The sequence below is a fragment of the Petaurus breviceps genome, unplaced genomic scaffold (assembly GCF_028583685.1).
Source record: "Petaurus breviceps papuanus isolate PSGF00001 unplaced genomic scaffold, PetGlider_PUasm1.0 173, whole genome shotgun sequence".
NCBI lineage: Eukaryota > Metazoa > Chordata > Mammalia > Diprotodontia > Petauridae > Petaurus > Petaurus breviceps.
The window spans coordinates 29,295,724-29,321,529 of NW_027185759.1; the positions used below are offsets into that span (position 1 = coordinate 29,295,724).

General features: G+C 40.1%; 1 protein-coding gene across 1 annotated transcript in view; it reads left to right on the forward strand.

The window, feature by feature from the left end:
• The window catches only part of LOC138157760 (EGF-like and EMI domain-containing protein 1), a 697,376-nt gene that overhangs the window by 492,464 nt on the left and 179,106 nt on the right, over positions 1-25,806 (forward strand). The gene's annotated exons all lie outside the window — the stretch shown is intronic.

Below are 25,806 nucleotides of genomic sequence, written 5' to 3' on the forward strand. Positions count from 1 at the left end.
AGCAGGCTTTGAAGCATCATGGCCTGTACAGGCAGCTATTCCAAGATCTGATTTGCAAAATGCTTATGGTCCAAGGCAAAGGGTCCTCCTTTGTCACCTGCACCTCATGGAATCCCTCTCTTCCTTCAAAGGCTACATTCTCTTTTAATACTTTCCTGATCCATCCATCCCTCCCTAACTAGTTTATATGTATCTACTTTATATAGATTTATATCTATCTTCTTTTTAATCAGTCATTCTTATCCTTTTGTATCATTTATGACCCTTTTACTTTTTAATAGTATTTATTTCTTTTTCCAATGAACATGTAAAGATAGTTGTCAACATTCATTTTTTATAAGATTTTCGAGTTGCAAACTTTTCTCCCTCCCTCCTTCCCCTCCCCATCCCCAAGACAGAAAGCAATCTGATATAGGTTATACATGTACAATCATGTTAAACATATTTCTACATTAGTCATGTTAGGAAAGAAGAATCAGAACAAAAGGGGAAAAAACAAAAGAAAGGGAAAAAAAACTGAAAATAGTCTGCTTTGATCTGCATTCAGACTCCAGAGTTCTTTCTCTGAATGTGGATTGCTTGCTTCATCATGAGTCCCCTAGAATTATCCTGGATCACTGCATTGCTGAGAAGAGTCAAGTCCATCATAGTTGATCATCACATAATGCTGCTGCCGCTGTGCACAATGCTCTCCCAGTTCTTCTCACCTTACTCAGTATCAACTCGTCTAGGTCTTTCTAGGTTTTTCTGAAATCTGCCTCATCATTTCTTATGGCACAATAGTATTCTGTTACATTCATATATCACAATTTGTTCAGTTATTCCCTAGTTGATGGACATTCCCTCAATTTCCAATTCTTTGCCACTACAAAAAAAGACTGGCCATAAATATTTTTTGTACATGTAGGTCCTTTTCCCTATTTTATGATTGCTTTGGAATACAGACCTAGCAGTGTTATTTGTTGGATCAAAAAAAAATGCAGTTTTATAGCCCTTTGGGCATAATTCCAAAAGAAATAACTCTCCAGAATGGTTGGATCAGTTCACAAATCCACCAGCAGTGCATTAGTGTTCCAATTTTCCCACACCTTCTCCAACGTTTATCATTTTCCTTTTCTGTCATCTTAGTCAAACTGATAGGTGTGAGGTGGTACCTCAGAGTTGTTTAATTTGCATTTCTTTAATGAAGAGTGATTTAGGGGCACCTAGGTGGCACAGTGAATAAAGCACTGGCCCTCAAGTCAAGAGAACCCAAGTTTAAATATGGCCTCAGACACTTAACACTTACTAGCCATTTGACCTTGGGCATGTTACTTAATCCCAGTTTCCCTGCATTTCCCCCTCCAAAAAAGGAAAAAAAAGAGTGATTTAGAACATTTTTTAAATATGACTATAGATAGCTTTAATTTTTTTATCTAAAAAACTGTTATTTTTATGGACACTTTTAGCAATCTGTTGAAACCTATGGACCCCTTCTCAGAATAATGTTTTTATTTTTTTCAATTACATATAAAGATAGTTTTCAAGATTCATTTTTATAAGATTTTGAGTTCCAAATTTTTTCTCCCTCCTCCCACAAAAGAGCAAGCAATCTGATATAAGTTATTCATGTACAATCATATTAAATATATTTCCACACAGAATAATGTTTTTAAATGATTGAAAAATTATAAAATTTTCATTAGAACCTACTTAAAATCAAGATTTCTTTTTTTCCTCACCCAAGTTCATGAAGCCCCTGAAACCTATCCACAGAGTTCAGATTAAGAATCCCTGCTTTATGCTCTGGGTGCTTCTTGTCTGTGGACTGTCTGGAATAGGCACTTGTTATCTTCCTCATCAGAGTTTAAGGTTCTGAAGGGCAGGACTCATTGTGCCTAGCACAGTGAAGGGAATAGAGTGGATGTTCAGTAAAGGGTGGTTAATGAATAGATTGGATCCAGAATCAGGGGACTAAGATTCAAGCATTGACTTGGTTACTTGTTGCCTATGCAAATATGGGTAACTCATGTCACTTCTCATTTCCTTCCCTTGAAATAATACAAGCCAACAGGCACTTGTTAATAACCTGCAGTTTACAACACAATTGAGATACAAACACAAATACCTTTTTGGTGTTCTAGGTCCCTTTGACAGTCTGGTGTAGACTATAGATTCCTTCTCTTTTGAATTCATATAATAAAATACAAAACATTATAAACAAAACCAATTATATTTGAACATAATGATCTAAATATCAAAATAAAATTCACAGACCCCTGGTTAAGAATTCCTAGACTAGATGATTTCAGATCATAGTGCTCACACCAGAAAATACATAGAGGGCATCTCCTTCATTTCCCCTCCTCTCCCCCTCATTTCACAAATGAGGAAATTGAGTCTCAGAAAGGTGATTTGTCTTTTTTAGGATTTGGCTCTAACTCCAGTGATCTATTATTCTATAAGATTGTTATACCAAGGGCTGTCTGAAGATGTTAAAGGTATTCCTTCCTTTCTTTGCAGGCATTCTTAATAATAAACCATTGCTCTGAGGCTACCTCTCCAAAGTAAATCTTTCTTTAAGGCTTCTATTTGCATTATCATTTAATGCATACTGTTTCTGAATGTCTATATTTATTCCATGGAGATAGGAAGAGAGGGATTAAGCTTAAATAACTGTTTTCTCTACTAACGTCCTTCTCTGATGCCTCATCATAGAAGAAAGGTCACCATGTCTGGCAGCTGCTACAAGGGAGAAATTCCAAGTGGGATTTGAACACACGTCCTCTCTCTCCAGGACCATTGGTCTTGCTACTGCATTTCCCAATTTCTCCCAAATTCACCCACCATGACAGTTTTTTCATTGCCATGTTTGAAATGTTTCAAGATATTCAGAGACACCTATTTAGCTTTCAGAGGTGAAAAGGAACCAAAGGAGAAAATGCAGTTGAATTATCTGCCTCACTCTTGCCAGCATAAATGCAGATAACTGAGACTTAAGTACATTCTAAATAGCATTCCTCTAGTTTTCCCAAAGTCTGAGGGAGTACACTGGGTTGGAGACCTGGAATGTCTTTATATATGGTATCCTGTTCTAAGGAATGAATCCTGGCTCACTAAAGTTTTACTTTAAAAAAACACCCACAACAAATCCATCTGTCAATCAGCACAGTGACAGTGGCAGGGCTGATGGGCACAGGGCAGGGATTTTGCTGACAAGGTGTCACTGCCCAAGGCGATGGATGGAAAAGCAACATGAACCTGACAAAGAGGATGAAATCTTAGGGCCCAGCAGAGGTGGGTGGCTGACAGCTGCCTTCACTGAAGGACCACAGTAACAATCAAGAGGGAAAGCAACTATAAGACTATCAGTAAAGAAAATGGACTAAGGATCCAGTCGGCCACAAAAGATAAGATTTCATAAAGTCTACCGCAATGCAATGCATAAAGTCTACCGCCTTCTGTGGAGACCTGCCTGGGTATGAAGTATCCAGAGCAGCATTTCCTTTAGAACACACTGACTTCCTTAGCTAGAACAGAAGGACAGTGCAGTGGGACACAAGGGGTGAGAAGCAGGAAGGCAGAACAGAGCAGTAACTAAGGGAGGGGAAGCTCAAGCTCTGTCCAGCCCCTACATCTGGAGGGACTCCCTGCAAGGGTCCAGACATGCATACCATTGTTGTACCTCTCAATGCTCCATCTATCTTCTGTGTCTGTGGGAGTCACAGGGGGAGGGCAAGGGAAGAGGAGTAACATCATGGGAACAAGGGAAATGGATCAGCCCCCTTACCACTGCTGATGATTTCCCTAAAACCCAAGTCTGAACATCTTCGAATTTATTTGGAACATATTGTGTTTGTACGTGGCTGTCTACATACTATCTCCATTCATCTGAGTTCCTTGAGGGTGGGGAATTTTTTCCCCTTTCTCTGCATCCCCAGCACTTAGCACAGATAATCAATAAAAGCTTGTTTACGTGACTTGGACATGCCATTTCTACTCACTAAACTGCAGTGGTTCTCTATTGTGCCTGGAATTTTTCCTTAAATCCTTCCCTCTTCTCTTTAACATGTAAAGCCATATACAATCTGGCTACCCTCAGCTGTTACTCTCCTTCACTTTCAATTCAAAAATGAATGATCATCCATTCAGACTGGACTTCTTTGCCTAACACTTAACACCCCACCTCCCCCTCCATACTTTGACACAGATTGTCACCCATTCCCAGAATGTATTTATTCCTCAAATGCCTGGGTTTCTTCAAGATCCAGTTCATTAGAACCCCTCCACCTCCCCCTCCATACTTTGACACAGATTGTCACCCATTCCCAGAATGTATTTATTCCTAGAATACCTGGGTTTCTTCAAGATCCTGTTCCAGTGGTACCTTCTATAGCAATAGCGTTAACTTAAAATAGAAATAGGGGGTCACAAAATCTTCCATAAGGCTACATATTGACTTAGAAAAACACATGTTAACATTATCTATGTTCTACTATGTATTATTTCTTTTGTCATGCAATTCACAATTACATTTTAAGATGGTTTGGAATGTGGAAGCCTTAGGGGTGTTTGATATCCCTGTTCTGCATGAAGGTATACCTTCCCACCCCACCACCAAAAACAAACAAATAAATAAAACCCATTATATTTAATTATATACAACTATATACGATCTTATTTCATCCCTTAATAAAATGTTGGCTCCTCAAGGAAAGAACAATTTTGTTGCTTTCTTTGTATCCTCAGGATCCTAGGACAGCATCTGGCACATAGTTATCATTTAATCTTTCATCAATTCTGTCTGACTCTTTGTGATCTCATTTGAGGTTTTCTTGGCAAAGATTCTAGAATGGTTTTGCTATTTTGTTCTCCAGCTCATTTTACAGATCAGGAAACAGGCAAACAGTGTTAAGTGACTTGCCCAGGGTCACACAGCTAGTAGGTATCTAAGACCTGATTTGAACTCAAGAAGATGAGTCTCCCTGGCTTCAAGCCCAGTGCTCCATCCACTGTACCAACAGCTACCCTTAGCATGTAGTGAGCACATAATAAAACATTGTCAGCATGCTGATCGACCGACCAATTGGGTTTCTTCTCCGCAAGTTCTCCTGTCTTGTTTTTCCCAACTCAAGTCACTTCACCCTCGTGGCTGTTAATACTCTGTAGACTGGAAAGACTGGGGGAGGCAGCATTCTAATTCATGCTTCTCAGTCTTCAATCTCTTCATCCCTCTTGATTTGATTCTCTCTTCCTTTTTTTCACCTTCCCGAGTATTCCTCATTCTGAATCTTTTTTTTTTTTTTGCTTTTTTTTTGGAGAAGGGAAGGTAGGGCAATTGGGGTTAAGTGATTTGCCCAAGGTCACATGGCTAGTAAGTGTTAAGTGTCTGAGGCTGAATTTGAACTCAGGTTCTCTTGACTCCAGGCCCAGTGCTGTATTCCCTGTACTACCTAGACGCCCCAATTCTGAATCTTTTCAAACTAGAGATAAGGAAGTGGAAACTTGTTCCCCAAAGCTACAAAGGGAAGGCAACAGGAGAGCAGGAGAAGGGCGCTTGAGGAATTGGGGGGGGGGAACATACCCATGGAGAGGGGCCTGAAGTTCAGTTGCTTTTCCTTTGTTCCGGTTTGTTGTGGTATTTATTTCCAGGGGTCACCCCAAAATGATGCAAATCATAGATTAATCTGAGGACAAAAAGAACATTTACATGTGGGTTTTAATAGCAAAACAGAACTTTCAAACTTCTTGGACTAGATTCCAAGGCCTTCCACCATCTGTTTCCATCCTCCTCATCCAATATTCTTTTCCACAGGGAGCCACAGAACCTGGGTTTGACGCCTAACTCTTTCTCACATGTGTGATATTGGGTCAGTCACACAACATCCTTCTCTGGCCTTCAGTTTCCTTGTATAGCAAGTGAAAGGTTAGACAAGACATTGAACAAGGTCCAGTCTATCACCCTATGTCTGATCCCACCTTTGTTCCAGCTAAGCTTGCATTACCTGAGTGCGTGATGCTGATTTCCACATCCACATTTTTGTCCACCTGCTCCTGTCACTTTCTTTGTGCCTAACACCATGCTAAGTGTAGGATAACAAACAAAACCCAAATAGTCCGTTTAGTCAAGAATCGTCTTACATTCTAAAAAGGGAAACAGAAAATTTATACATATATACATGTGTGTGCACACACATGTGCACACATACACACATATATGTGTGTATACACGTGTATGTATGTGTACATATATCACAACATCCAAGATTAATACAGATTAGATGGAAGGTAACCTTAAGTAGAGATGCCATTAACTTTGAATTGATTTAAATGGCTATTTCAGAGTCAGCTCCTATGCTCAAAAAGATTGCAATCTAATTGGGAAAACTAAGAGAGGTGGAAGAAAAACATTTTTACTATGGATTTAAATGAAGTGTGTCAGAGACTCCTTTATTATCTCTACAGATAATTTTGTTTTGAGAGAGTCTCTGGCCAATGGCTTTTTCTTTCTAACACAAAACTCTCTGACTCAAGGAATTTTCAATACATGTTTATAGTAGCCAAGAAACAGAAGATGAAGAAGGTTCTAATTTCATAGAAAATTAAGGCCACTCTCTCTCGATTGGGTGAAGGATATGACCCTTTCTTAATTGTTTCAAAAATTCAAGGGACACTAGATGAAGGAAATGCACACCTCTTTTTCCTTTTTTTGGCAGGGAAAGGGGGTGCTGGCAAAGAGTGGAGGCTGTAAGGCTTCCATAGATGCATAAAATATCAAAGGATTATAAATGATAGTCCATAATCAAATTCCAAGTGGTGAAGCTGAGATCATGAGTACAATAGTTGGAGAGTGAATGTGAACTATTTCCAGAGCTCAGACTTAACAAGTGGGTAGATTTGGGATAGAGGGCAGCAGGGAGGGCTTTGGTAGCTGAGGGAACAGCGTGAACAAACTAATGGAGGTGGACGTTAGCATGGGGCATGTTTGACTGGAAATATGCATTAGTTTACATTGGGAGCATTGGAAAGAAGTGGAGAAATGATTGGAAAGGTAGGATTCAGGCAGGTGATGCAGAGCCTTGAAACCCATACAGAATCCAAAGCACACAGTGACGAGTCATTCTAATGGCTAGAGCAGAATTATAGGATTAAGACAAGAAAGCTATTTTAAGAAGCTTGATGATGGACTGCAAGAGAGTGAACCATTAAGAGTCTGTTTGAGTTGTCCAGGATCCTTTGATTTAAAGTTAGAAGACATCTTAGAAGCTCTTAAGGCCAACCCTTTCATTTTAGAGTTGAGGAAATTGAGGTAAATAGAGGTTAAGTGACTTGTAGGATTTATCTGAGGCCAGATTAGAATCCAAGGATTCCCAGACTGGACTAGGTTGGTAGTAATGGAAATGGTGAAGAAGAGGTCTTAAGTTAGAGCCATGTCAAAGACAGACATGACAGGACTTGGTGGAGGAGAGAAAGAAGAGGAGACGGTCAAAAATGGCAGAGTCAAAGGTTTAGGAGACAAAAATAGTTTGGGGCTATGTTGCCAGAGATAAGGGCAGGCTGTCTGAATGGAGATATCCTGAGCATAGGGAAGAGTAAGAGATCAAAGTATAAATATGAGAGCAGTACTAGAAAGGAGAGAAGGGAACCACAACGCTGAAGTCAGGAAAGTGAAGCAGCTTGATGTACTCCAGGGACCTCCATCTACGGGGACTAGGAAGATCTCTGAGGGAGCCAACATCACTAGGTTCAAACTGTGTCTTCACAGGGAGATGATAATACTGTGCATTCCAGAAGGTGATCTGAGGAAGGAGCTGGGGAGAGAAACTTGCAATTGCAAGCTCTCTGAGGAGTTGATCAAAGTGACAAAAATACAGAGACAAAGAGAGACAGAGACCAACAGCAATAGATAGAGACAGTGACAGAAACAGAGACATAGAGAGAAGAGAGACAGCAAGACAAAGGGAGATTAAAGGATTTTCCCAGGGTCCTATATAGCTAAGGATATGAGATGATATTCAAACCCTGGTCTTCCTGAGTTCAAATCCAAAAATCTACCCACTAAGTCACACTGCCTTCCATGACCAGTCCTCTCTAAACACCATCTCTGATGTCCCCAGACTGAACAAACAGTCCAGAAACAAAAAAAACCTGAGAGAAACACAAGGAAGCTAACCCACTTGCCCTCCTCTATTTACTGATCCAAGCAGAAGTCACTAGAATCTGGAGCCACTGCAAGTCCTAAGGAGATTGTGATGGCACCTTCTGGTTTTCCAATGAGAGGCTGCCTTCTCCGTGCCCATCAATAACCAACCTCCCTGTGGTTTCTATACACCTGGAATCCCCAGAAATTCAGAGAAGCGGTGCCTGGTGTTGTCCTGGTGAGTGTCATTAGCTTTTCCCTGCCTCTAGGTCTCAACTTCCTGGAGTTACTGAGGCCTGCAAGGAGGTCACTGACTGTCTCCAGTGACTGAATCCTAAGCTTTGCACAGTGGGGAGCTGCAAATGCCAGGAAATCTCTCTATAAACAGGCTAAGTCAAAAGGCAGCCTAATCTAACAGACTGCCCAGAAAACTGGGAGGAAGTGCACTAAATTCGAATCCTTTTTTAATTTCCAGCAAATTGCCTTATTTCTGCACAGCCTGGGACAGGAGGCTAAATTCACTGACCTACCTTCAGAATCATGAACATTTCTGGAGATTTCTTCAAAGCCCCATGTAAATTCAGATCACGATTATTTAATTTTTTATCTTAAAAATAATGAATTTAAGAAGACACTGAGGTAGAAACAAGGTAAGGAGGAGTCTTGTATGTATAGAAGACTGAAAAGATAAGAGCAGAATCTGGGAATCCATATAATAGGAAGAATCCTAGAGATCAGGTAGTTGAAACCTCCACCCCTCTGTCCTGTTTCCCCCCCCACCCCCACCCCACACACACACTCTGTTTGGATTTGACCTGGACCTCCTGTGATTTAATTGTTTAGGTAATTAATAGAAGGAACTCCCAGGTAAGGAAACTCCTTCCAGCAATGCAGAGACACACAGAAATATGCAGGAAGACAAAGACAAATGATGAGAGAGAAACAGAATGAGAGACAGATATAGACAGAAACAGAGAGTGAGAGAGGGACAGAGAGGGAGAGAGGGGGGAGTTACAATTACATAGTACATATCTGTAATACATATACACATGCATACATATATGTGTACACATGCAAATATATACATATAAACACACACAAACATGTATCTTCCTCAATATGTTTCATGATATAGATGTGTGTACATGTCTTATGCCCATATAAGAAGACATTACCTGGCTGGTTCATGTGATGAAATTGTTTGGGATTTTTTACTTTTAGGCATTAGACCATGAGCTTCTTACAGAGAGGGATTGGGTTGTTTTACTTCGTTTTTCCACTAACATATAATAGCGTCTTAATAAATGAATGTTGAATTGAATTATTGTTGCAGTTATATTTGAGCTATAGACACGTTGGTTTGAGAATTCTTTAATGATCATGGAGATACTCTGGCAGGGAAATAAATGACACCAAAGGATTAAGGTCAGGTGACTTCTCTTGACTCATTGCTTCTCTAGCCAAGATGTCAAGGAAACATAACTCCATCATTCTTTCTAACTTTTCTACTGTAATCTATCTCCAATATTAGTAAACCAGGAAATATTCTTTATGCTAGAATATTTGAATGAAAGACTTTATGAGAGAGTAGTGCTTTTGCAATGTTTCCATTCACAGAAGCTCAGAAGTTAACCCTGCCTAGAAAAGATTTTAAATGCAAGCTAATACAAGCATTCTTCATATTGTTGGTGCCATGGACCCTTTGGTTGACTGATGTAATCCATGAACCTTTTCTCAGAATAATATTTTAAATATTAAAAAAAACAGATCTAGGACTACACAGAAAATTAATTATAGTGGAATTATATTGAAATTTTCAATTATATTTTAATATCAAAATCTTTTTTTGAATTGTTTATTGTCCCAAGTTTAAAAACTCTCAATTTAATCTAGCTCCCCTCTTTTACAAAAGAAATTGGGCTAAAGAGTTCACACAGGGAGCAAATGGCAGAACCTGGGTTCAAATTGAGGTCTTCTGACTCCCATTCCAGTGCCCTTTCCTTGAATAGGTTGGATGGTGTGGGAGAAAGCACGCTGGACCTGACCCACATTTGAGGATCATTCACTTCTCCAGTTCTTTGTCCTCCTGTAACTATTTGGGGATTACTAAAATAGCTAAAATTTCCTTTTTTTAGGTTTCTAGGGCTTCAACTATGAATAGTTTTGTTTGTTTGTTTGTTTTTACAGGTTAGTGGAGACAGATAGGACTTACTTCTAAGTCCCATAGTAAGTAATGGTGCCCCAGCCCACAAAAAATGAGCCCTCTCTCCAGAGACATCTCAAGTCTTGTCCTGCTAGGACTTTGGTCAGAGATGGTTAGAGTTTCCACCCCTGCATCAGTATTCTCCTCCATCACTCTGATGTATATGCCATGCTCATTGACATCTGCAATTTTCCAAATGTTGGTGGGCCTCAATGTGTAGCATCTGCTCTTTTAGCAAAGTTCTGCCCTGCTGCTCGGCCCTATTTGACTCTCCTTCAGAAGATAATACCCATCAACCTTTGACTTTCTAATTCTAAACTTGACTCACTTACCTTCTCGGTTTGACACCTCTCCAGAAGATGGTACTCATTTCCTTCCCCACAAAATCTAGTTTGGAGGTGTGATATAGTCGTCAAAGGAGACTAATTATCTAGACATCTGGAATAAGAACTCTCTCTCTCTCTCTCTCTCTCTCTCTCTCTCTCTCTCTCTCTCTCCATAATGTTTTCTTGACTCAGTATAATTGTATAATTGTCATTTTCTCCTTCAAAATGCAGAGGATCCAACAAGAGGAAATTGTCCTTTGGATCTGATTCTCATCAGCAGAAAGGAACAGGTTACTGGATGGAAAAGATAGGAATCCTGAAGGAAAAAAGTGAAGACTCCATCTTAGAAATTACCATAGAATAAAAGAAAGTCAAGCATAGTGAGATATGTTCCCTTGGCTTTGGGGAGAGCAGATCTCACAGAGTTCAGAAGAAGTATAGACAGGTTCCCATGAGTTTCCCATTATGATTCCCTGTCTATGGAGGAGTGAAATCTGGAGGGATGCTGAAATCCTCAGGAATGAGATTTTGAAGTCACAAAGAGAAGTTATTCTGAGAAGCAGGTGAATGGGGAGATGTCTAATGAGACCAGTACAGATACACAGGGAGTTCACCAACTCACTGAGATTTTAATAAGACATAGTGAAAGCAGAGGCAGGTAATGGAAGCTGAATAAAACAAATGACACTATTCTGGAAAGATTGTTAAAAGTTCTCAAGGACAGATGAGCAATAACTGATGAGAAAAACTGAGACCATAAAGGGGGGGGGGATTGTGCAGATGTGTGTTGTTATTTTTCCCTTGTTCTTGAAGAGGACCATGACATCAGGGAGGTTATGCCATGACATGCAAGTGAATAGAATTTAGGTGAGGGAGGGTGACAAAGTCACCAGCCTCACTTTCTCCTCTGGAACCACCTGGATCCAATGGAGAGATATAGATCTGGACAACTAGAGAGAAGAGCTCTGGATGTAGCAGGCCTTTTTAAGCTAAGATTTTTAACTGGTCTCAGTTTGACTAAGGCAACACCCATTCAGTGATTAAGGTTAAGTACAAAATGAATCAGAGAATATAGCCTCTTTACCTCGTTAAAAAAAATCAATCTGGTAGGGAAACACCCTCAGGATTTCTGGAAAAAACAGAAACAACTCTATTTATATTCACTCTGAACCAATCAAGGCCCAAACAATGACCTAGAAGGGCTTGACCTATTGTTGGCCGATCAATGAGAGCCAGAGTGATTTGTGTTTAAGGTTTAAGAGATTTGGGATTAAGGTTTAAGGGGAAAAAACAGTTTTAGAGATCAATAAGTACATTCCTTTTGGTAGAGCACCTGAAGCAAGGGTATGGTACCTTATGCGGACAGACAGATTGGAGAAAGACAGAGACAGAGAGAAGGAAGGAAGGAAGGAAGGAAAGAAGGAAGGAAGGAAGGAAGGAAGGAAGGAAGGAAGGAAGGAAGGAAAGAAGGGAGGAAGGAAGGAAGGAAGGAAGGAAGGAAGGAAGGAAGGAAGGAAGGGAGGGGAGGGAGCTGTGTTGCCCAACTGACCAGTGCCAGTTGGGTCTCCAGTGGGGCAGCTCCTATTTTTTACTCAGAGGTTATTGTTTCTCCTTTGTTCTCAGAGAGGACCATGACATCAGAAAGGTGATGCCGTGACATGCTAAAGTGGGCTGAGGGAATGAGAATCAAATAAGATATGGGACCACTGTTTGGAGTGGGCAAGGCAATGACAATTGACAAGAAAGAAGAGGCCAAGCTGCCTAGTTTTTATGGTGTTTTTTCTTTTCTCTGCCCAGGAGAATGACTTTTGGACTGGAAAGAGTAGATCAAAATTGACTAATAGGGAGCTACTACCCATAATAAGCAAGAATATTTCCAACTGGATGTCCCATGATTAACCCCAACAGGTACAAAACAGAACTCATCACATTTCCTGCAATCCCACTCTTTTTCCTGACTTCCCTATTTCTGTTGAAGGCAACCCTTCTCTCCAGACATCCCAGGCTCACACCACCATCACCACCACCATATGCAAGCAATTGCCACATCTGATTGATTCTCCTTCAATGGGTCTCTCCTCTCTGTTCCTTTCCCCTAGTCACATGGCCACCACCCTAGTTAAGGCTCTGATCATCCCTTGCTTGGGTTATTTCAAAATCCTAATTGTTCTACTTAATTTTGGCATCTCTCCTTTCTAATCAATCCTGCACACAACTATTAATACATCACTCCCTTGTTCAAGAAACTTCATGGGCTCCCCATTGCTTTTTGGATAAAAAATAAAGCCCTGTTTACCATTCAAAACCACTCACAACCTGACCCCAACCTCTCCCTAGATTTATTTTATATTACTATTCCTAACCTACTCTATCCTCCAGCCAAATTCATCTAAATTCTGATTACCATGATGGCTACTCCTGGATATCTCATGGGCATCTGTCATAGTAATGGCATTTAAAGATCCCCCTGTATTGGCTTGCTTTTTAGATTGATTGTGTTAAAAACCCAGAGCTTGTGAATCCCACTTGTGGGATGGACTTGTTGACATGAAAAGAGAGGGCTGAAGTGGGAGGAGCTGGTGATGAGAATTTAGAGAGGAACAAGCAGAGAGAGAGAGGCAGAAGAATTTTTTGGAAGCAGCATAGTGGAAGCAAAGATGGAGAGGATTGCTTAGGGCCAGTTCGAACTGCCCAGGACTTTTGAGAACTGCCGCCCAGAGCTGCCAAGGACTGACGAGGCATGTCTGTTATGCTGGTACTTTGTCTGTCTGTTGTGATGTTGTTTTGCCAGATTCATCAACTGGTGAAGGACAGTGCTGTTGTTGCAGGGGTCTGGGAACCTTGCTGTTGGTTCAGAAGCCCTGAAGAAGGATTTTCTTGCTGTATGTTTACAGAAATCTTGGAAGAGGGTTTTGCTAATGTTTTGAGGGGTCCTAGGACTGTTCTGCAGACAGAGAATGAACTAATGAGGACACTGGCAAAGTATCTTGTGGCCTTGCTAAGCTTTGTCTCCCCAGGAGCAAAGATTGCTGAGAACTTTGCCTCGGGTCAAGATGAAGGAAAGACCTCTCTTTGGGTATTAAATGTTATACATAAGCTTGTTATAACAACTGGGGTAGATGGCCTATTCAGTTGTGATCCAAGGGTGGGAAACTTTTGACTTTTTTGTGCTCTGTGACTGACCAAATGAATGTACTTTACTTATTATTGGAAACTAATCTCCATTTGAGAAAAGGGGCTTTGTGATTGACTAAATGAATGTACTGCCTAGGAGTGGAGTAGTACTTAGAAGAGGAACTTTATGATTGATTAAATGAATGTAATGTCCAGGGGTGGAGTAGTACTTGGAAATTATTGAATTACACTTGGTGAATGCTGTATTTTGATTTTCTCTGTTTTTAATTTTTCACTGGATAAAATGGAGAGCACCGATGCTGGTATTTTGAACCTTGGGAAGTTGCCTTTCCTTGGCATTACAGCATCTCACACTCAATGGGCCCCCCAAGGAATCTCATTATGTTTCACTTAATTTTCCTTGATGGATTCGCATAGATTCCCATCCTTCTCCCCTTGAACTCCACCATCACCCCCCTTGCCTAGAAATCTCTCTTTCTTTACCTCTGCTGCTTGTAATCCTGACCCCTTTTCATGTCTTAGGTCAGGTATTCCCTCCTACATTCCCTTCCCTTTTCCTGATTCTCCACAGTTGTTAGTGCCTGCACTCACACCACATACTCTGAGTATAATTTGTATTTACTTGTCCAGTTAGCTGATATAGTCAGTGGAAGTTATGAGGTTTTCATATTTTGTATTTGTATGCATAGCATCAGAGAGGCATCACAGAGTGGATAATAAGAGACCAGTCTTGAGGTCAGGAAGTCTTAGGTTCAAGTCTCACCTTGAACCATTCTAGCTATGTAATTATGGGCAAATCACTTAACCTTGCAGTAGTATAGGAATTCACTAATACAAGTTAGTTATACATGACATTACCATCCACATTAGTGGAGGACCTTTCTCCCTGGGATTTCATCCTCCTCAAATGAAATCATAGGTCTGGGCTCCGTTAAAGTGCCAGGCATAGAATTGTTACTTAATCGATGAGTGTTGCATTGAATTAAATAAGATGCTTAGTTATTATTGAGTGGGTTCTGCTAATTTGCTCGATACTTGCACTAACATTCTCTAAGTCAGCTACTACCCAGGAAGCTGTGGTATTTGACCAGTAGACCTCTTTGTTGGTTCTGGCCAAAGATGTGTTCGAAAAGGGATCTCCAGCTGGGCTAGCCTCTAGTTAAAAAAACCTGACTGATGATGTTCATGCCACTGCTGAGATGTGAGCCAGACATGAATATTAAGCAGCAGAGTCCAAAATGTGAGACTTTGGACCCATCTGGCCTGACAGCCAGACTAAACTGTAGAAGCACCAGGAAAGTCTGCCTGCTTTCTTCCATCCATCAATACAAAGACTTATGTTGCTCGATGATGAATGAAACCAGAGAGCCCTACGAACTGAGAGGCTGTCAATTAGGAGCCTGTGTTAGAATCTTAGGGAGTATCAGATGATGGTGCCCCCTTCTAAGCCTCATAATGACCACCCCTCTAGCTGCTTGGGAGGACTCTTTAAAGTTTATAAGCTGCTCATTAAGCATGTAGAAACATCAACTGTGGCCACACTTCACGGTATGAACTCAATAGATTTTTCTCACATTTTACCTGGGGCGAGATCAAAGGGATCTATAGCATTGTATAGGAATAAGGCTTGATTCTCTGAGGAAATGGGGCAGGTGTGGTGTGGCAGTGAAATGAGGCTTGTTAATATTGAGCATTATGAAAGCACATCGCAAAGCTCAGAGTGCCATATAAACAGAATAACGACAGGAATAATAACAGCAATAATAATAATGAACACCAGAGGCTGACTCTTCCTCATAAACTAATAGACAACAATTCCCCATTCTACAAATAGAAAACTGAAAATATCCTTGAGAATTCTACAAATAAACAGCAGTCGAATCAGGTATTACCACAGAAAATAACTGCTCCCCATAACCAGTTAGATAGAATATTGGCCCGCAAATTTAAACCCAGCATTTTTATTGGATCCACAAAGCTCATAACCTCCAGACTGCATGGAATGAATGGTTGTCAAATTATAGAGATCAAGTCTAAGAAAGAAAACATGTATGGCCGTGCAGTGAATGAAACATTGAGTCTATAGTCAGAAAGAACCAAGTTCAAATGTGACCCCAATCACTTATTAGCTATGGGACTCTGGCCAAGTCATTTTACCTTGGTTTGCCTCAGCTCCCTCATCTCATGGAGTTTTTTGAGAAGCAAATGGGATAATATTCACAAAATGCTTAGCACAGTTTCGGACACATAACAGGGGCTTTGTTCAGTCATTTTTATTGTGTCCAACTCCTTGTGACCCATTTGAGGTTTGCTTTTTTTTTACAATTACATGTAAAAGCAATTTTTTACATTCATTTTTTAAAGTTTTGAGTTCCAAATTCCAAAACTCCCTCCCTTGGCCAGTAAGCAAACTGATATATATTATACATGTGTAATCATGTAAAACATTTCCATTGTAGTCATTTTGTGTAAGAAAAACAAACAAACAAAAAAAGAAAGTGGAAAATAGTACGTTTCAGCCTATATCCAGATGACAACCTACTTCTCTGGAGGCAGATAGCACTTTTCATCATGGCTACTTTGGGACTATCTTGGATCATTGTATTGCTGAGAAAAGCCATCCACAGCAGATCATCATACCGTATTGCCATTATTATGTACAGTAGTCTCCTGGTTCTGTTCACTTTCCTTTGCATCAATTCATGTAAGTCTTTCTAGGTTTCTCTGAAGTCATGCTGCTCATCATTTCTTGCAACATAATAGTATTCCATTTGTAATCATATACCACAACTTGTTCGCCATTGCCCATAGATGGCATTCCCTCAATTTCCAGTTCTTAGCCACTGCACGAAGAGCTGCTATAAATATTTTTGTACAAGTAGGTTCTTTTTTTTTTCATTTGGGGTTTTCTTGGCAAAGATACTACAGTGGTTTACTATTTCCTTCTCCAATTCATTTTATAGATGAGGTAACTGAGACAAATAGGGTTAAGTGACTTGCCCAGGGTCACACAGCTAGTAAGTGTCAGAGGTCAGATTTGAACTCAGTGTTTCCTGACTGCAGGTCCAGTGCTCTCTCCACTGTTCCACTTAACTGCCCAAGTAGGCACATGATAAATGTTTATTTCTATCCATTGTACTATATGTTGGGGAGTTATACCAAAGGTATTTTCACTGAATCTGCAGATGAGCCTGTGTATAATACTTTCACCCAGTTATAGAAAACTCACTTTATCGAATTGCATAAGAGTTTACAAGCACTAAAGACAAAACATATTAGCAGGACAGTAACTTGTGTCTTTATGGCTTCAAATTAATCTGCATATTATCATTGTTCACCATCATCACCATCATAGAAAGTCAAAATGATATAGATAAATCCCTGGGATCAGAAATAAATGAACCTATGACCTGCACACATAAAAAGAACTGCAGAAACCTGAGGAAGTAATTTAATGCCTTGGTGCTCCCAGGCAAATCTCTATGCCATGATCAACCAGCATTTATTAAGCACTTGCTGTTTGCCAGCCTGTGTGCTAAACCCAAGAGATGGAAACCACAGCAATTTAAGTGTCTGCCCTCAAGAGGCTTACATTCTAGGGAAGGATACAATGTGTCTATCATGGTATATGTGCAAAGTATATTTTATGCATCTAATGATTGTTAATGAAGATAATAGAAGAGAAAACTTCATCATTCAAGGGCACCAGAAAAGTCCTCTTGCAGAAGGTGTTGTTTAAACTGAGTCTTGGAGGAAGCCAGGAATTTAAAGAGGCAGAATTGAGAAGGTTGAACATTCCAGGTCTGAAAGGTAGCCATCAGTACAAAGGTACAGAAATGGGGCAAAGGCAGGGAGTGAGGGGTCACATACAGAGAAGACTCAATAGGCCAGTAGAGAACTTTGTACATCACGAGTACATAGAAGGTTGTAAACTGTAAGAAGTCTGGAAATGTAGTAAGGGATCAGGTAATGAAGAACTTTAAATGCCAAACAAAGGGCTTTCATTGGATCCTGAAGGTAATAGGTAACCGTTGCTATTCAATGAGGTGAGATGATTAGATCTTTGTCTCAGCAAAATCATTTTGTCAGCTGAGTAAAGGATAGATGGGAGTAAGGAAAGAATTACTTCAGAGATACCTATTACAAGGGAATTTCAATGTGGAGGTCTATAAGGATAAGAGCAAAAGTCATGGGTACATGATCAGAGAGAGAAGGGGACAAATATAAGAGATTTCCAGAAGTTAGGAATGGCAAGATTTGGCAATGGTTTGGATATGAATGGTGAGTGACAATGAGAAGTAGTGAATGACACTGAATTTGAAAGTAATTTTGAATGGGAAGATGGAAATGCCTTAAACTGTAGTAGGGAAATTCAGAAGAGGGAAGGATTTGCAGGGAGAGATATATATTATTTATTTTGGTTTTGGTTTTGTGGGGGCATGTTGAGTTTGAGATGCCTGTGGTATGTCTATTTAGAAATGTCTGATAGTCATTTGGTGATGCATAAACTTTAACTCAAGAGAAAGACTAAGGATACATACATAGATCTGAGAGTGATCAGCATAGAGATGATAATTAAACTGTAGGGGCTAATGAGCTCACTGAAAGAGATAGTAAAGAGGGAAAGAGAAGAGGGCCCAAGACAAAGATCTGTGGGACACCCACTCTTAGTAAGTAGGGAGAACATGGATGAATTTCCAGAAAAGGAGACTTAAGAAGGAGTGGTTAAGAAACCCAAAGCAGAAAGAATGTATAAGAGGAAAAAGTAATCATTATGTCAAATGCTACAGAGAGTGCAAGAAAGATCAGATTGAGAAAAGTGCATTGAATTTGGTAATTAAGAGATCGTTGGTTTTGATGTGTGAAATTTCAGTTGAACAATGAAGTTGGAAGCAAAATTGTTGACAAATTTAGCAACTATACAGGATGAAAGTTAGCAGGGAAAGTAGGATTAAATGTGTGTGTTTTTTTTTCCTTCAAGGAAACATGAGTGTGACGTGAGAGAAATGTGAGACATGAGTGTGCTTATAGATCACAGGGAAAGAGGCCACTGAGAGCAAAAGACCAGTGATTAAAGAATGGGGATGGCAGAGGCGGCAATTTGTGGGGGGTGGGAAGGGATGGGCTCAAGTGTGCATGTAGTGGGTTTTGATTTGACAAGAAGGGCCACTTACTCATCAGAGACTGGTGTGAAGGAGGAGATAGTAGAGAATGATGTCCAAGACAGGAGAGAAGAAAATATGCACTTAGCACGATGCCTGGAACACTGGAATATTGTAAGTGATTCATAAATATTTATTGAATTGAATTGAATAAGGGGAGAAGAACCATGTGACTCTGGGGAAACCACAATTTCTCAGAGATTCAGGAGTAGAGACAACCAAGCACACACTGACCTCCTTATGGGCTTAAGTTATAAAAAGCCTGTTCACAATAGCCCATCATGGTACCTTTGTGGCTTAGCATAGACTATCCCTCATTCCAGGAATGATTTTCCTTCTTACTTCAGGTTCTTGGAATCCTCAGCTTCTTTCCTGATCTTCCCAGTTTTTAGAACACACACACACACACAAACACACACGTGTGTGTGTGTTTGTGTGTGTGTGTGTGGAGAGAGAGAGAGAGACAGAGAGACAGAGACAGAGACAGAGAGAGAGAGAGACAGAGAGACAGAGAGAGAGAGAGAGAGAGAGAGAGAGAGAGAGAGAGAGAGAGAGGACAGCATTCAGTGATGGATAGATGGCTGACCTTGGAGTCAATAAGATCTGTATTCAAATCTCACATTTGACAAACAGTATGTGTGTAACATCTCACAGCCCTACACAACTCTCAAAAACAGGAATTCAAAGATGAATTGCTGATGGAGTAAAGTTTCCATGCCAAGAGTGTTGTAAGTCATATATGTCAATGCTGTATCCTCTTCCCTTACTGCCAATCACCCATGCTGCCCCCTTGGGTATAGAATGTGAATTTTTTTTGGAGGAGGAAGGCAAGGCAATTGGTGTTGAGTGACTTGCCCAAGGTCACACAGCTAGTAAGTGTGTCAAGTGTCTGAGGTTGGATTTGAACTTGGGTCCTCCTCACTCCAGGTTTGGTGCTCTGCTCACTGTGACACTTAGCTGCCCCTAGAATGTATGTTTCTTGAGGGCAATGGTTGTTTAGTTCTGTCTTTGTAGCCCCTAGAAGAGCACTTATAGCACAGTGGGTACCTGATGTTGGTTAGTGAATTGATTTGAACTTAAAGGGTGCTGTGGATTGTTGTTCTTACAACTATAAGCTTGAAGCTAATCCTGAACAGGTGAACCAGGAAGATGTGTTAATACAGCCCACCTCCCTTGCATGGAGGGCAGCTGGGTGGTGCAGTGGATAGAGCACTGGGCTTGGAATCAGGAAGGTTCATCTTCTCAAGTGCAAATCTGACCTCAGACACTGGACTCAACCTTGTTTGTCTCAGTTCCTTATTTGTAAAATGAGCTGGGGAAGAAAATGGCCTAAAGCACTCCAGTATCTCTGCCAAGAAAACCCTAAATGGGGTCATGAATAATCAGACACACCTCAACAACAACCCCTATATTCATCTTCCCTGGATTCCTTTGATGTAAAATCATGTCCTATCCTGCTCCACCAAAACAGCCCCAGCATTGTTGGAGAGAAGAACAGAAGAGAGTAAATTCCTCGGTTTACCATTTTCAATGGACAGAAGTCCAGGAGGGGCTTTTTGTGTTTCTAGGATATGACTTAACATTGTTGTTACTAATTGTACCTATATAAAGCCACAGCAGAAAGTGCAATGGCTCTGGAATCAGAGTGCTTGGCTTCAGATGCTCTCTGATACTCTCTGTGTGACCTTGGAAAAGTCACTAAACCTCTATGGATCTCAGTTTCCTTATCAGTAAATGAAAGGGATCAGACTGAATGGCCTTTGGGATCTCTTTCAGCTTTGTTCCCACAATCTATTATCTATTCCTATGATGATTGGGACATCTCTAAGCCATTTAGCAACATCAATATACAATAACCCTCTGTTGCTTCAAGAATTTTACCTTTCAAATTTAATGAAATAGATTGGGGAATTCAGCCTACACAGTGACTAGTAAACTCTAATTTACAAACAAGTCAAGAACACAGGAAGTCAGAATTTCAGTAGCTTATCATGCAAGAGGTTGTAAAATTATAGTTTCTGCAGGGACTTAAATTTTGCGTAAAAATGATAGTTATACTCAAACTCCAAAATGGGTTTTTTATCTTCCATTTCTTGCCTAATATTTTTAAAGTCATGAAATGAAGTTTTAGGTAATATTGGGAATGCATAAAATAAAGCTGAATGTTTTCAGTTAGCCCTCCTCTAAAGTTGTGAAAAGTAATCCAGGCTCTGAAGCGATTTTCATTCTGGTTTGGACTTGCTCACTGAGACAAATTGTAATGTGTTATTTGCTCCTAAATGAACTTGGTTAGTGGGAACACTGCCAACTCATCCATCCAAATTATGTGCTTATTTATGGTCACCAAGTTGTATGCAAAGTTTCAGGGAATGAGGCATTTCTTTTTAGTCTTCACTATTTTAACACCATAAATAAAAACCATGGGAATATCAGGAGACTTGAGATCTCAGATTATAGAAACAATGAAGTACTGGGTCTATACTGAACTGTTCCCTAGCTTCCATTTCCATGTATGGCAATTTTAGGAAAGAAAAACGTTTTAGTAACTGCCAAATGACTAGAAAAGGAGGTAGGTCTGAGAATAACTGAATTTAACCTTGAAGAAGAGGAACAAAAATGCACCTCCCTCCCTTCCTTGTAGAGGTGGAAACCTCTATGTGTGGAACATCACATACATTGTCATGCTTGATGGATTCATGAGTTTTGCTAAACTTCTTTTTTTCTCTTCCTTTTTTATGCTTTGTTATAAAGGATGGCTTTCTGGGTAGTGGAGAAGGGATATCTTCTGTAATGAAGCTACTTTAAAAGCAAAAGATTTTCATATTTTTAATGCTTAAAAATATAACAAAAAAAAGAAATAGGCTCAGAGGAGAGACCTAAGATCTAGAGTTAGCCACAGAAAGAAAACATTAGATGTGCAGTCAGAAAAACTGGATGGAATCCTGACTCTGGTGCTTTCCATTTGTGACCTGGGTGACATCATTGGATCTCGAAGTTTCCTGTAGTGGGCAGTAAGAGGAATGGTCTAGTACTTCCTTTCTATTTCCAAAGCCTATTAAATTGTACTGTAGTCTTGCTTCTGTTATGATGAACTAAGTGACCTCAAAAATCATTAATTTCTTGACTTTCAGTTTCTTCTGCTTTAAAATGAGGTTAGATGATCTCTCAGTATCCCTTCCAGTTCAAAAATTCTATAAAGTTTACTGGTTTGATGGAGAAAAAGAGGAATAGAAATCTAGTGAAATGTATAGAGTTAACAGAAGCCTTTAATTTTTTGCTTTGATTTCCTAGCTTAATTGAGGATTCAAGAACATATTTCTTTGTTTTGTTTTTTAGAAGAGGAAATGAATTGGGTAACGATTTGACATCCCTCAGAGATTCCGGTTTTTCTTCCAAAAGGCCAGTCAGCCATTTACTAGGGAGTCCTTCATTGGCAGTACCATCCTTGACCATAGCACTGAAATTAATAGACATTTCCTGTCTACTGAGGATACTAGACTTCTTGTCCTTGAACCTTATGGAGACTTAGAAGTCTAAAGTCTCTAAGAAAAGTGTAGATCCACATCTGTGGAGAATCAAAAGGATATTTTGGGTATGCAGTTCTTTGGGGAAATCTCCAAAATTTGAAATTGCAAAGTTATGAATTAAATTAATTCCGAACATTATCCCTTGTCTTTGTTTCAATCTAAGATGCATTTTGAATGACTACTATGTGGTAGGTGTTGCATATGGAAGCAGAAAAAGAAATCAACTTCTATCCTCAAAAATGCCTCTTGGGAGATACAACATACACACAGAATAGAAAATATAATGTTTTGAGGGGAAAGAGAGAAGCATACAGTGCTAGACCAAGAGTCAGCAAGACCCAAGTTCAAATCCAATCTCAGACAATCACTATCTGTGACTCTGGAGAAGTCACAACCTCTGTTTGCTTCAGTTTCCTGGTCTGAGAAATGAGGATAATAATAGTATCTTCCTCACAAAGTTATTGTGAGAAACAAAGATAATATATGAAGAATATTTTGTAAAACTTAAAGATCTATATAAACATGAGCTATCATAGGATTTGCTTTGAATATATTTGGGGTTTGCTTAGCTGGATGCATATTGTTTATTCCCAAAAGATTGTAAGCTTCTTGAGGGCAAGACTTGTTTCATCATTTTTTTTCCTTTGTATCCTTAGCACTTAGCACACATAATAGGGGCTTAAATAATATTGACTGACATTGAAGGAATTAAGGATATGTAGGTAGGGAATGGTGCTGCTCAGGGACCTAAGTAGGTATGATATTTTCCCTACTCCCTGGGGGCCTTTGTTCCTTTGGATAAGGTAGGTATGCACACATGAATGTAACTAAACAAAGAACAATATGCCCAATATTAAGTAGCATAGCACCCTCGCTCCTAAATAGGCAAGAAAAATGGAGACAGATTCTAAAAATTAAAATAAAATAGTGTTACAATGGAGTCTCTTAATGTCTTTTCCAACCAAGACTTCAGTGATATGCAGATACCTTCCAGATCTAAAAATCTAGCCATAGTCTCTCTGAGCTCCAAGTCCAAATCACCAACTGCCTTTTGGACATTGCCAACTGGACACCCCATAAGCATCTCAAACTCACCATGTACAAAACAGAACTCCTGATCTTTCCACTCAAGCCCTCCTTTCTTCTGAAATTCTCTGTTTCTGTGAAGAGCATCCCACCCAGTCATCGGTCTGTTCTCTCATTGTCATTCCCTGCCCCTCACTCTCCCTCGTCCCATATATCAAATCCATTACCAAATATTGCCATTTCTATATTTACAACATCCCTCACATATATTCCCTTCTCTCTACTGACAGTCACCTCCACAGTTAAGGCCCTCATCACCCCTTGCCAGCACTGTTGCAATAGCTTTTTTTTTGCCTTTTGGAAGGCAATTGGGGTTAAGTAACTTGCCCAAGGTTACATGGCTAGTATTTTTTTGTGTTAAGTGTCTGAGGCCGGAACCGAACTCAGGTCCTCCCGACTCCAGGGCCAGCACTTTACTCACTGCGCCACCTAGCCGCCCCTGCAATAGTTTTTAAACTGGTCCTCTGGTCTCAAGTCTTTCCCTTCTCTAATTGGGTGACTTTTTTAAAGAGAATATCTAATCATACTGCCCTAGTGCTCAGTGAACTTCAGTGGCTCCTTATTACTTCTAGGATCAAATAGAAAGCTGTCCATTTGACCCTTAAGTTCTTTATTTTATGATTCTCTTTTCCCTTTACAAGCATCTCACGTTTTACTCCCATCCACCCAAAGCCAGACTAGCTTCCTTCTTGGTCCTCACATGGGATGCTCTACTTTGTGACTATATTTGAACTAGCTGTGCCAAATGCTTTGCCCCCTTGAACTCTGCCTCTTAGTTTCCCTGACTTCCTTCACAGAACTGCTTAAATCTCACCTTCTGTAGGAGACCTCTCCCCAGAAGGTGGCTAGTGCCTTCCCTTCTCAGATTACTTTCTATTAACTCTCTGAATCTTTATGTGTCTAGTTATTTACATGTTGGCTTCCCCATTAGACTGTGAACTCTTTGAGGACATGAAGTTGGTGGGCCTTTCCTTATGTCCGTGATGCTTAGTACAATGTCCATCACATAGGAAGCACTTAATAACTGCTTATTGACTGAATAACTCACTGACATGACACCACAGCATGCCCTGTAGAGCAAGGGGTCTTAATCTAATTGTATTTTAGTTTTCAAAAGTGGCCTTATAGACTAGGGACTACAGTCCAAATTGAGAATCTAGAATAATTAGTTGTTAGCTTGCCTATTCATGACCCTTTGCCAATTTTTTTTTTTGCTTTTTGGAGGGGGAAAGTAGGGCAATTGGGGTTAAGTGACTTGTCCAAGATCAACCAGCTAATTTTGTGTTAAGTGTCTGAGTCTGGATTTGAACTCAGGTCCTCCTGACTCCAGGGCTGGTGCTCTATTCACTGGACCACCTAGCCACCCCCATGCTAATCATTTTCTAATGGGTAGAACTGGCACATTCCATCATCCATTCTATTTCTCCTTTCCTTAACCTTGTGCAGAAGATGCTAAGGTCTTAGTGTGTACTTAGTGATGGTAAGTGATAAGGAAAATTAGCCCTTTGTAGGAAGAACGTGATAGTAAATATGGTATAATCCCAGATTTTGACTCAAGAGGTCAGGAGTTTTCTACTAAGTACTTATATGCCTTTAATCAAATTACTTAATACCTCTGGGATTCAGTTTCCTTATTTATAAAATGGAGAATACAATCCTTATACTACCTACTTCTCAGGATTATTGTGATAAAATTATTTGGAAACCCAAAAATTCTACAAAAATGTGAATTCTTAGTGGACAAACTAGCCCTGGCCATGAAAACAAGGATAGTTTCCTTCATAGAGCAATCAGACAGGTACCATCCTGGCTATAAGAAGCCCCATAATCTTATTTTCCCATGTTTTTCACACTCTTATATGGGTGCAATGAAAAGAATAAAACAGCAGTCAATTAACAAGCACATATGAAGCACTAATTATGACTGGATCCTGCCCTAAATATTGGGGATACAAATAGAGCCCCTTCTCCCCCAGAAAAAAGAGAAGTGGATTTAGAGACAGAGGACCTTGGGTCAAATTCCACCTCTTTAGCCTACTACCCATGTGATCTTGGGTGAGAGAGGGGGCTTCTCTGGGTCCCAATTTCCCCCTCTGTAAAGTGTGTGTGTACGTGCGTGTGTGTGTGTGTGTGTGTGTCTGAGAGAGAGACAGAGACAGAGAGAGAGAGACAGAGACAGAGAGACAGAGAGGAAAAGGGAGAGAGAAGGAGGAGAAGGAGGAGGAGGAGGAGGAGGAGGAGGAGGAGG